Source organism: Notamacropus eugenii, chromosome 7 (assembly GCF_028372415.1).
Source record: "Notamacropus eugenii isolate mMacEug1 chromosome 7, mMacEug1.pri_v2, whole genome shotgun sequence".
Lineage (NCBI taxonomy): Eukaryota > Metazoa > Chordata > Mammalia > Diprotodontia > Macropodidae > Notamacropus > Notamacropus eugenii.
The window spans coordinates 151734716-151742977 of NC_092878.1; positions in this window are offsets into that span (position 1 = coordinate 151734716).

The following is an 8262-nucleotide window of genomic DNA, read 5'->3' on the forward strand; positions in this document are numbered from 1 at the left end:
AATCTCTTATTATAAGATCTTTGCCTCCTTGGGAGATTTTCTCTCTCCCTCCTAAGGAAGAGCTTCCCCTGCACATGTAACCAAGACCCTGAATAAAGCCTAACCCTTGTTCGACTCCGGAAAGTCTCTTCTCTCATACGTTTATCCGGTTTGGCCAGCCAAAGACCTGCGATAGAGGTAAGGTAAGACTCGGGTAGCCCTCAGGCCTCTAGGCCTGGCAGCTAGCTTTGTCAATGACAGAAGCCCTAGATTCTAATAACCCAGGAGGAGTTGCAAGAGAATTCACTCTTCTGGATTTTAAATTTTTAAAGGAATTAAAACAAGCGGCAATCAATTATGGACCAAGTAATCCTCACATTCAGTCTCTTCTAGACAGCATTTCTCAGACAGCCCCATGCCCTATTGATTGGTGTAATTTAGATAAAACCACTCTTGAAGGAAGAGATTACTTAATGTGGAAATCTGAATTTTATAAAGGATGTTTGGAACAAAGTAAAAGAAATCAAGCCAAAGGTCCAATTTGTGCAGAGGATTTCTGACAATCTTTTCCCAGTTTTTGGATTCTTTTTTATTGTATGTATATGTATTCTGTCTCTATATGTTCTGTGTGCATGTGTTTGTGTGTTAATACACCCAGCTCCATTGTAGCTGGAATTTGGAAGGTTATCTCTTTCCCTCCCCTTCATCCCTTATCTCTAATGGCTGCTGCATCAGGAAGAAAAATGGGAGAAAGAAAGAGAGAAACTAATCTTATGTTATTTAGTTTATGATTGCTAAAGGCAATTTCAGGTTAGAAATACAAAGGAATAAAGTATGTGCAGTTTCAAAGAGGCTTTAATCAAAGCACACTAGGAGTATAACGTGGGTATAAACTTTAAGGAAAGCATAAACGTTTTGGAAATTGTTGGGAAGTTGTTGGTAAAATTCTCTCTCTCTTTCTACCTTCTAACCCTGCCCAGGCTGTGAAGGTGGAGAGAAAGACAAGAAGAAATCAGGGAACCTTTTTCCCTCATATCAGAGAGGCAGACTGACTAGCATTTTAATTATCTCATGCCTCACTTACAAGAGAAAGGTTTTTGTGTAATGGGACATAACCAAAAGGTAGTTATTGTGCTTGTATTTTGAGTCAAACATGTCGCTCCTAATTGTATGTTTAAGACAGGTCTGAATTTGTTATATTATTTGGCACTAAGGCAAATTGGGAAAATGCATAGATCTGAAAATAAAAGAGACACCTCAGAGATAAAGCTTTGAACTCTCCAGTAGAAAGGAAGGGATTTGCCATAGTTTTCCAGAAGTCTCCTTCACTTCAACTGATAGATTCAAAAGCCCTCTCTTTCAAACAAGTTTTAAAAGGAGTGGACACAGAAGTAAAATTTACTTGAGTAAAAGTTAGAACCCATTAAGATTTTTTTTTTTTACACTGTAGTCCTGACTCTGACCATCAACCTAAGGCTACAGTGAATAGTTAGGACAGCTAAAAACATTTTAGTAGATTCTGTTATTTCTTATCATCTCAGATTAGATTAAGGGAAGAGAATGCTAAAGAATAGTAGGGAATTTAATTTATCCTCCCCAAGAGTAGGGGATGGGCCACAGCAATATGAGATCGTAAGCCAACTAGCCCCTACATTTAGTAAGCCCAGTCTTCTATTAAGAATATTTATGTGATGGTTTGGAAATGTAATTAATGGCACCTAAGATTCACCATCTGTGTTACTGTTGTGCTTCTAAATTGTAATAAAATAGTCTTGTATTGTAAAAATTGAGTAACCACTGTAATCCAGAAACAGTGTTAGAGAAACCAATTTTCAAACTGAATTTTGTTGAGACTAAAAGATGTTGGGAAAATTGTGTAAAACCAGTTATGTTATCTTAAATTTTATCAGTCCTGCTAACCTTTTTGTTTTTTGTAATTGTCATTTAGAAAACCAGGTATTTTTTCCTTTGCCTGTTAAAGAAGTTACAGTTAAAACAATCTGGCTATCATTTATAAAAGTTGTAAGATGGTTAACTAAGTTATTTGGAGTTATTCTTTTAATGCTAAACCTAAAATTGTTAATTGATTACTGCATGTAGAAAGAAAGGAATTGACTGAAAACTTTATTTAGATTAGTTCTGCCCATTCAGAACAGTTCTCCTGTATGTTTGGGGGTTGGTAGGAGGCATGGGGCCCTTGCCAATTCCTTTTATTTTGTAAAATTGCTAAGGTCCCTGGAAAATCATCCCTGTGGGCAAAGTCATCAGCCCTAAGAAAGAAACTTGTTTGGCTTATGTGAATTCTAAATAATGAATAGGACTTGTTCAGAAGTTGTTATAAATAGAAAGGATTTTTAACAATTGGCTTTTACATTAGCACAAGTTGTAAATTTGAAAAGGAAAGACCTATGGTGGAATCCCTTATATATGTGTGTCCTGGTGATGAGAATAGAAATGACGGTATCTGACTCTGAGCTGTGATTAGTGAATTTTCCTGTTTAAGGTGAAAGGCATTTGGGACCACAAATATTTTTGTTTTGAGTTTGAATTTGGGTATGGTTGTTTGCATTAAAACAGTATCTGAGAGAAATGCCACAAGGTACTCAGAGGGAATCTGATCCTACACTGTTAACAGGTGAAGTTTGTATCTGGAAAGGAAACACTGAGGCGGCAATTCTAGCCTCAATCTAGGATGGGATCCCCCTGATCAGTTTCCCCTTTGTGTTCTTTTAAGAAAGAATGTTTCCCACCTGACTATTCCTGAGTCTGGCTATGAAACAGATACTGCATAATTGGAGAATTTCACTCTTTTCTGAATTCAAACAGAGTCAAAGATATTTTATCCTGTCATATTTGCTATGTCATGTTTCCCCCCTGCTTTCTCTTTCTAAAGTAAATTTCTATGATCAATAGCAAGTGACCAACAAACATGTGAGCCCCTTTTGTGTAATCTTACTGGAAAATCTAATATTGTTTTTATCTGAAATTAGAAAATGTTCAGCAATTTAAGTAAACTACTTAAAACTCACCTAAGATGTCCCCATTGTTTAAAAGGATTTTAAAAGCAGTAGTGGTTTAATGTAATCACTCTCTTACTGTAACAATGTGAGATTCTATTGAACCTTTTTGACTAAAGCATTTTGTCATATCTAGGAATTCTGTGATAATAAGAATTTGGTTTGTTCTAATACTTTGGGAATTCATATTACTTAAGGACATTTTTATACTGACTAAGCTTTAATGGATTTTAATTTTAAATGGTTTATTTTTGTTTCAAAGTAAAAAGAGAACTATCATTTTAAAGGTTTTCAACTAATTTTCTTTATAAAAGTTTAGTGACTTAACATCAGGATAAATTTTAAACTGTTTTAAAATAAAAGAAAACACTTTTAGAAGAAATATTTTAAAACAATCTCTCTTCTAAAGCATACTAAATTTTCATTTTCAAGACAATCTATTGACAAATTAATATGTAATGATATATAAAGCAGAAAAGATCTTATTGTTTTAATCTGAATTTGTAGTCATCTTGTAGCCTAAGCAAAAGTTAAAATTAGTGTTTGAAGTTATTAACAACTTAATTTCTAAAGTTTTTCTTCCAGAGTGAATATAATCAGAGAAGGATAAGCAAGCCTGTGAAACAACGATGTACATCTTATTCAGTTGTAAGGTTCAAGTTTGAAATCTCTTTTGTTTAAGATAATACATTTATGCTAGTGAAGAGTAGTAACTTGTGAACTATCTTGTCTATGGTAGAAATATAAAAGAAAGCTGATGGCTTTAAAGGAAATTATTGAAGCATAACTTAAAAAGGGACACATAGAGCCAACCACTAGTCCCTGGAACTCTCCAATATTTGTTATAAAAAAGAAACCAGGGAAATGGAGGATGCTAACTGATCTCAGGCAGATAAATATGAGGATGGAGAGCATGGGAAGCCTACAACCAGGCCTTCCTTCACCCACTATGGTCCTTTGAGAATGGCCATTGTGGTTTATAGATCTTAAAGATTGCTTTTACACTATACCTCTACACCCTAAAGATCACAAATATTTTGCTTTTTCAATGCCTTCAGTTAATTTAAAAGCACCCAACCAAAGATATAATGGAAAGTACTGCCACAAGGAATAAATACCTTCATGTGACTATAGACACATATTCAAGTTATACTGTTGCCACCCCACTGACTGGAGAATCCACAAAATTTGCTATTGATCACCTGTTTAGGTGTTTTGCAACTCTAGGTATGCCACAAATTATAAAAACAGATAATGGTCCAGCTTATATTAGTCAAACCTTTACTAAATTCTATCTGTCATACAGAATACAGCATAGAACTGGCATTCCATATAATCCTACTGGTCAGGCCGTTGTAGAACGTTGCAATCGCAACATAAAAACTCTTCTCCAAAAACAGAAGAAAGGCAAAAGAATAAGGAGAAGAGTTGACATGGTGTTGTATACCATAAATTTCCTGACATCTGATAGAGAGAGGCTTACGTTTGCTCAAAAACAGTTTCAAAAAGGCAAAACACACCTCACTGATTGGAAAAAAGTGAAGATAAAATGGAAGGACCCACAGACAGACCTGTGGCATGGGCTGTCTGAACTTTTAACGTACTTGTGTTTCCACAGGAAATGGTGAAGAAATGATCTGGATACTGGAAAGAAACATCTGACCTCTGCCATACATTGGAGAAGATATGGATCAAGGAAAAGAGGAAAAAGAAGAAGCCACAACCACGACGAACCCGTCATTGGACTAACAGGACAATAAGGACACTCTTTCTGCTTCTAGGCACCCTCCAGCTGACCACTGCAGCAGAAAAAACTGATCAAGAGGGAGAAAGATGGGCTTTTGTACATAATCTGCCTTGGGTTAGGGTGGTGACATGGGGAGAGGAGATAGAGGAGGTAATTACGGTAGGAAATGGGTCAAAGGTTTTTAGGGAAAGAAATTGATACAGATAGAAAAAATGCATCTTTGCCATCAGTTAAATGTAATTTTATGGGATTAACCCATATGAATCCTATTTGCTTTGCAAAGAGTGTTAATGCTTCTGAACATCCACCTTGTTTACAGCTTTCCATCACTAACAGCACTGCACAAATAATATTGCAGAGTTGGGGAACACATTGGGATATACTTGTGTTAGGGATAAAAGATAATAAGTCAACACAGGGGCCCATAAGAAGGAGCAATTCACCACCATGCTACAGATGGCTAGTTGGGATGCTGAACATAATAATTTCCTTCCATTTGTGAGATATCAATCTCCTTATCGATCTGTGAACAATGATACAAACAGTATGCAGAGTTGGACATTCCCTAACTTTGGGAATTGGTTGACTTGTGGGGGGTGGATTATTCCTGAATGGATCCCTCCCCAAGGAAAATCAGATGTTCAGATCTGGAAAGCTATGACAGCTTTAGGAAATGTTAACATAACAATTAGATTGTGGAATGGCATACATATTAAGTAAAATTGCACAAACATACGAGTTTGCCTTGGAAAAAATTTTGCTTTTATGACTGGGAAAAAGGAAAATGTTACCATAAATATGACAGGACAAGGGACATGGAATATAACATGCTTTAATTGTACTATCACCAAATGCATTGGTTCTTGTATAACTAATACTAGCATTATTTTTGTAATTATGTGTCCTCGGTTTGCTTTAATGCCTATCAAAAGTAAAGGATGGTATATGTCTGCATCTGATCAAACTTTTAATCAGTTAATGTTGAAAGCAAGACAGAAAAGATGTGTAAGTTGTATTATTTTAGGCATTGTAAGCTTTGTGGCAGCATTGGCTTCTTCTGTATCAGTTGGTTTATCTGTACATACCATGCAAGAAGAAATCGTACAAGCACATTTCATGGAAGATTTGACAAAGAATGTCTCATTAGCATTGAAGAAACAGAGTAAGATTAATGATGATTTTTACCATTTAATGGATGCTTTGACGGGAATTACTGTGATGGTGGGAAATGAAGTTGATGTTCTTGAAACAAGATTGTCCATGAGATGAGATTATAGGTTCATTTCTATTGGTGTTACTCGTGTCTATTATAATAGCTCTATATATAATTGGACAAAGATTAGAAATTATTTGAATGGGATATGGGGGAATAGCAGTCTTACTTTGGATATTGAAGATCTTAATCAGATTGCTAATGATATAGATCAGGCCTCCAAGGAAAATCTTGACCCCAATGAAGCTGCAAGTATGATTTGGGATTATTTTGCTAATACAAATCCCTTTGCATCCTTGTTCCATTGGCTCATGTCTATATTACCTCTATTCATCATTGTCCTTGTGTTTCTCTGTATCGGGCCACCTATTTATAGGTGCCTTCCCTCTCATGGGAAAGATCTTCAAACCCAAGTACATTATCTCCAGCTACAGCCAAAGAAAGGGGGAAATGTTGAGGGCAAGGATGGAGTGAGGTATCAAGTCCAGGCTAGAACTTTGGGGAAGCCTGTTCTCTGAGACTGTGCTCATTATCATCCAGTATTGCTCTCCATACCCCCTGGATATTGCTGTCTCCTTGAGATAAACAGAGAACTACCAAGTACAAGGAGATATGGAAAATCAATGGATGCCCTCTAGGATAACATTCCTGAGAAGAATGAACTAGCCAAAAGAGGATGCGCAACTTGTCATGTATACTTGTAGTCTTTGTCTTTAAAGACTCTGACCCTCAGATCAATAAACAGAGTTGTCTTGTCTTTTCCTGCCTGCCCATGTCTTTCTTCATCACCACTTCACCAAGCTACCTGGGGATGCTGGCCATCCCCCACAACATGTTCCCATGATCCTATTTGGTCACAAATTCTTCCCTTATTCATAGATCTGATAGCTTTCCTTTCCTTTCCTTTCTTCTCCCAAAACCTTAAACCTACTGCACCCTGAGGCTCATACATTGGAGGACATTAAGCCTCTGCCTAAGGGCTGGCTTCTGGACCTTCTTGGCTTAAGAGTGATTATCAGTAGTAATTGTTGCTATTTCCCTCCCAGTCTGTCATTTTTTTCCCCCTATGCCTCACTAAAGGGGCCATTCCCTGGCTACTTCTTAAAGAGACCTATTCACTGAATGGGTGTTACCCCACCCTAAGTGACTTCCTGAATAGATCTTGGCCTAAAGGGGTCAAGGTCTCCCAGTGACTCCTGGGTCATCTCCAGTCATCCTGATGAAAATCCTGGTCACTGGATTCAGATAACTCTGAAGGAGAAGTGAGGCTGGTGACCTGCACAGCCCTCCCTCACTCAAAACAAAGTCAAGTGCGAGTCATGTCATCATTTCTCTGATGGTATGGTCTTTTTGACAATCAAGGACGACCGCAACAACAGCTAAAATGTTTCATACTTCCCCAATTTGCTAGTGGCATCACCATTTATGTCTAAATGGGATATTCTGACCTTGTAATAAACATTTATTAAGTGTCTACCCTATGTCAAGCACTATGCTAAGATTTTACAAAGAGTATTTCTTTTGATTCTCACAACACTGGGAGGTAGATGCTATTATAATCCTCATTTTATCGTTGAGTAAACTGAGGCAAACAGCAAATAGGTAAGTGACTTGGGCAGGTTCACACAGCTTTCAAGTACCTGAAGCTGGATTTGAATTCAAGTCATCTTGAATTCAGGTCCAGTAGTATCCACTGTGCCTCCTAGTGTCTTATCCGACTCTTGTCCAGAACCAGGGCTCAATGCCACATCCATTCCATTTCCACACCATGTGGCCATGTGTCCCTTTTCCTCGTCCACTTTCTAGGTTCCCTTTTTGCATTGTCTTCCCCCATTAGAATTTAAGTTCCTTAAGGGGAAGGAGCAATGTTCGTTGCTTGTATTTATATCTGTAGTGATTGGCACAGTGCCTGGTACATGGCAAATGTTTCATAAATGCTCTTTCTGTCAGTCCATCTGTCCATCTGTCTGTCCATCTGTTCATCTGTCTATCTGTATGCACAGTGAATTTTAGTGTAAGTAAGGTAGATTTTAGTGTGTGCAAAGTGAATTTTGTTATTATGTCTCAGTTTCAGATCCATGACCACAGCAACCAATAGTTCTCAGGTATTGGATATGAGTTTCCAGTTATGGTTCAAAACAACTCCACCATGCTTGCACATAGTTATATAATGGTAAATAACATAAGCATCCACTGTGGCTGCTCAGTGAGATACAAGGATGGGGTGATGTAAACTTGTGAGACTATTGCTGGCAATATGCCATCTGTCTGTTGGTCTATAAAACAGGCGGTCACTAGACAGTGAA